Below are 5321 nucleotides of genomic sequence, written 5' to 3'. Positions count from 1 at the left end.
ATATATATATATATACACACACACATATTGTCCAGCTTCGCAAATTGATCACTTATCTGGTAAGTATATGTATGCACAAATGTTTTGCGGTGATGTCCCATCGATCGTGTGAAGAGGTTCAGTATCTCTCTCTCCTCATCTCGGTTCTGCTGTCGTCTTAACATTCCAGATAAATCTGCATCGATAATGGACCGACAGCAGACCCCTGCAGCCGTTGTAGTACAAGTAGTAATACTCCCCCACCCCACGAGCCACCGCGGCCAAGTGCACGTCGGTGCGGGGCCTTTGCTCGCGTGTTCCCGCGAGAAACGCCGGCGGCTCCGTGGCTACCCCCCGGGGCCCCACGACGACTGGCGCCTCCGCCGCCCCCGCCGCATTCTCGGCCTCCGCAAATTGATTTGCTGTTAGAGAATTAGGCGCGCGCGTCTGCGCGGGTGTTTGCGCGGGCGGCAGACGACACGGCGGTCGACCAAAGTCAATAGTCGATACTACGTGCGTGTGTGTGTAGTACGTACGCGCGCGCGGCGAGTTGTGGTTTTACGTCCTAGCGGAGAGTGTGCCCACGCGCGCGCGCAGTAGTGGCACTGGTACTGATGCTGCGTGCTCGCAGCTGCCACTTCATTCAGTCGGCACTCGCATCTTTGCTCAATTAGCAAAACACGGTGATGGTTTTTGTCGAGAGTTGGGCGGCATACGCTGCGTTTTCGCTTTCATAACGGTCAGTAGCAAATTGCGCTCCGTACGTTGGTAGACTGGTGCCGGCGTCTCTGCGCGGCTGTGCGTACACCCGCTGTCTCACGCTGTTAGATTTCTACTCTGGTACCCATCCTTTACCATGTGTTTGCGACTTTGCGTAATGGAATTATCCGAGCATCGATTTCCCATTGTTGGGGAAGATGTAAATAGGAGAGCTCCGTGGAATGGGGGAACACAGGCATGTATAAGCCCATAAATGTGTATGGCTATTTCATGGAATGTCCTTAGTTGGCCGCCTAGAGAAATCAGCTCTAGCTCATTGTGAATTTTGAGGCTGTTACTGATAAAATTCTCACGGGAGGAGATGCGATACGGGGTGCGTGAACGAATAGTTGCATTATGTGCAGAGTTTCAGCGAACCGTCTCTTACTATGGAGTTTTATGTACACTCGCGGTTGTGCAAATACATTTTACACCAATTCTAGTCTAGCTCCGTAATTTTCACGTACGAGTACGAAGTCATTTACTAGCCGAAGCGACCCTTCGCGAGCACGTCAGTCCCATTGACTGCAGGTTTGTTTAGCAGTCCGGCTAACCTGTCGACGGAGATGTGACATTTGTTGAATCTCGTGCTTGCGAAGCGATTACGTGTTGACTTGACCTGCCACTGCCGGTCTCCCATTCGCGTGCCTGGGACCGCATCGCATGGCTGGGGGAGGAATACCGAGTAACCCGTTCTCTCGGGCCGGACAGTAACGGGATTAGCACCGCGTGAGAGCGTGATTACCGCACAATGATGCTGCCTGTCAGTGTTATCTGTCCGCGAGATGAGAATGGATTTTAGAAAGGGACAGCAGTCACAGCACGCGAGCCTGAATAAGACAATCAGACGTACACGAATTGAATAGCGCCGAAGGTCAATGTGTAGTAGTAGTGTAGTACACGACGACGTTAGTATGATTTAGCAATGTAAGAATAAAGGGTGCAGAAAACCGACAAACAGGGTAGAAAGGGAAGAGGGGTTAACATCGATTTGAGACAGGAAAGATGAGAGATATCGGAAAGGGAAGGGCGAGAAAGAATAATGGGCAGGTTACCATGTTGGGGATGGGTGAAGACTCTGGTTTTTAGCTCACCGTGACATCGTCAAGCTGAGCTATTGCCATGGGTCGTCGTCCGTCCGTCCGTCCGTCCGTCCGTTATAGATAGATAGATAGATAGATAGATAGATATATTGACATTTCAAACTTTTGTAATTTGCTGCATCTAAACACCATTGCACGTCCACACGCTTCCGCTTCGACGTAAACAAGTCTTTTGTTGGAAATGTTCACCAGTGCACAATCACATGAGCTCCGCGTAAAAACCGTGCTGTACGCCTGGCTGCCACTAGCATTGATTCTTGCTGTGTGCGCTTGTGTAGCCGACACGAGAGAGTGAGCCATTGCGCAACATTAATTCTAGAAAATAGATATTCAAAATATTTGAAAATTCGATATGGCGCTCAATCATGGGGAAGCTTCAAAAGTTTTAAGGAAATAGCTGCAGCGCATGGGGCTGCATCATGGTGGCCAGCGTGAGCGAGAAAGAGATCATAGTCGATTGAGGCAGTAACGCTAATTCAATCTCTCCTTCCTCAGTGATTTCCCCATCACGTGGTGACAGCACAGGAGAACGTGCGCTCAATATATCCGCAGTGATTCGATCGAAATAAAAAAATGGTTAAGTCAGCATCCGCACTGAAACCACGCTACATTGATTCACGGATTGATACTACAGCGAGTGTTTTGTTTTAATCTAAAATCAGAGTTTAGTCGCGTGTGTGACACGCGCCGAATCTTCACTATAACTCTAGCGTCTGTAAGGGTGCGTGTACACGCCAAGCGACTTCTGATATAGACGATACAAAGTAGAATCATAACGTAGATTCACATCGTAGTGATCGTACATAGGAATATATTACACATTACACGAATAAAGACATTCGACCGTGGATACAGTTCGCTTCACCCATTCATTCGCTTCGCCTTCACCCATTCCATATGTCGTTCTAGCTCGGGTCGTTTAATTTTAAAACGTAATATATATGTGTTTGCTGCGTGAACAGATCCTGTATGTTTAGCGCACACATTGCCAGGGTCGTCGGCGAGAACTGTGAGAGTAATGACACCGGATTAGTTAAACTGGATGTATCAATATACATATCACAAGAGTTCAACTTAATGAAGCACGCAATGTTTGAAAACGCACGCACTCGGGCGAGACATTCCTCCAGGATATATAGCTACTCAAAAAGCAGGCGTCGGTAAACTCGCTCTCAGTGTGTAGTAGTGCTACTATATTTTCAGCCAAAAAACAGAAAACGGTAATCGGTAGATCTATGAACGCGTGAGGGAAACCTAGAATTAGGTCGACCACCCATGCCGTGAGGTGAAGGTTTCTCGCACGTCTCAAAGATGCATTGTTGTTCGCACGCATGAAATTATACGCGTGCTCGGCGTGATTTTACTGGCGTTCATGATCAGGTGCCCGCATGCGGATGGCTGGCTGCTGGTCTGTGTCGCGGCAAGCGGCTAGCACACCGGCCTGCCTCGTCAACATCTGCCACCATGTTATTACAGTTGGCGGAAAATGACTGGCTTGAAAGGGGGGAGGATATTCAGTGGCGTTGTTGCGCTTTAATTAGTGGTTATACACTCTGTTGAAGCTCGTGGTGAAATGAGAGCATGTCTAACGTGTGCTGTTCAGCCGAGACTCTGAATGACTGCTATTCACGACCTGGCACAAGTTTCTAGATTGGTCGATGAAAGATTTCGCTTGATTCTTGCGTTCACAGTAAACGTGGATGAATGTCAATTCTCTGCGGAATCGTTAGAGAGTCTGCTTACAGTGAATGATGGTCTGGCTTCAGTGGCTTGGTAGTAAGTCATCTGTTAGTTTAAATATTTTTGAAGTACCATTAGTAATCAAAACCACAAATAAAATCTATTGGAGCTCTCTGTTACTTACAATATATCATTTGGTAATTTCTTCATCCGTTTTTTTTTACATTCGCTATACCATGTGCTCAGTCTCACTGCATATATGGTGTTATAATCGGTGGAAAGACTAGTTATACATGAAGTTATATATAGGTATATAATGTGGTGCGTGCGTGCGTGCGTGCGTGTGTGTGTGTGTGTGCGCGCGCTTGTGTGTTATGTATTATATATAGGTATATAATATGTTCGTATAGCTGTATAGCTGTATAGCTGTAGCTGTAGCTGTATAGCTGTAGCTGTAGCTGTATAGCTCGTATAGCTGTATAGCTGTATAGATATATAGCGTAACATGTCATTCTATTCCACCAACACTGCCACACCACACAAAGCAAATAACATTTATGCGTAAATAGGTCGGGTACAACGATATAGATGATAGTTTATTAAAATAAAATTTTCATCGCATAGTAATCACCAGACATGATAATATCCACATCTACTATAAGTATTTATAAACAACCCACAGTTAAATTCACTATCACAAAATCTTTTTACACAAAATTAAACTGTGAAATTACAATTGTATAATTTCTTCATTAGTTATTGTCGCGTTATACATATATTTTGCCATTCTGGACGATGTAAACAAACACTTGAGAATTTCGATCGTGCGCTATAAATTTGGGGACCAACGCTTAGGTTTCAGCTATTATACGCAGATATAGAAGACACACGTATAGATCTAATTGCTAATTATTGGTCATATTTATCATCAGATAATGTCTTTTAACGGGAAGCATCAATGCCCAATTTCGTGTAGACGTACAGTGCTACTGCATGCTAGACAATCTTAATAGGTTTGTAATTTTCTTTAATCGTCCTTGCGCCGGTTATGCAGAATTAATCGTAGATAAAGTGCTAAAAAAACATATTTAAAATAATTATATATATTCGCTTTTTAAAAACAGACCTGAGCGAATTTAGACACTTTATTCGTATTGTCCCAATTCATTGAGTACTGCATCTCGTTGACTTAATTGTCAGCGGGTTCAATAATATTTTCTGGATTCGCATTGTGGTCCTCCCCATGATGGTGGGCACTGGCATATCTGGACACCATGTTTCCACACACAATGCCCTCCGTGCTTGCAGTCGTACGGCCCACACGATCCTTGAATATCTAAATCAACAAAACCCTGTATGTAAGTTTATGCGCATTCTTACGGGGCACTTTTAATATGATTATTAATTAATAATATTATACAATTATTTTAATAGCAAGCACGATCACAGCCGATGGTAATGAATTAAGCACATTTGTAAAACAGTGACACTAGAGAAAGTATATTATAGAGATACATACCATGAGCACGGTAATGCTCACATCGCCGTCCAGTGTATCCAGTAGGGCACCTGCAGTAGTATTCAACGGATCCCCATGTCGGGTTCCAGCCACGGGACGAGCTAGTCAGACATACTCCACCATTGCGACAGGGGTTTGGATGACAGTAATCTGTAAATATAGATATATCAGCACGGTGATCAACCTGATAAAGGACTGTGCAAATGCAGGTAATTATTATTGTAATTGTAAAAAGCGCGGTTAACTGCATGGGAATGATTCTTATACCTTGACTTTCATAG

General features: G+C 44.7%; 1 protein-coding gene and 1 long non-coding RNA gene across 2 annotated transcripts in view; one reads left to right on the top strand and one right to left on the bottom strand.

Moving 5' to 3' along the window:
- LOC106806462 overlaps nt 1-5321 on the top strand; it is a 74317-nt gene that overhangs the window by 13474 nt on the left and 55522 nt on the right. The gene's annotated exons all lie outside the window — the stretch shown is intronic.
- On the bottom strand, nt 4088-5321 carry LOC106806472. Its single transcript, XR_001393550.1, has 3 exons — nt 5308-5321; nt 5041-5190; nt 4088-4857 (listed from the first exon to the last, which is right to left on the bottom strand). It is a non-coding gene; the product is annotated as an uncharacterized LOC106806472 (long non-coding RNA).

This window comes from Priapulus caudatus, unplaced genomic scaffold (genome assembly GCF_000485595.1).
Source record: "Priapulus caudatus unplaced genomic scaffold, Priapulus_caudatus-5.0.1 Scaffold162, whole genome shotgun sequence".
In the NCBI taxonomy this organism is placed as follows: Eukaryota; Metazoa; Priapulida; class Priapulimorpha; order Priapulimorphida; family Priapulidae; genus Priapulus; species Priapulus caudatus.
This window is presented reverse-complemented; position numbering and strand designations above follow the sequence as displayed.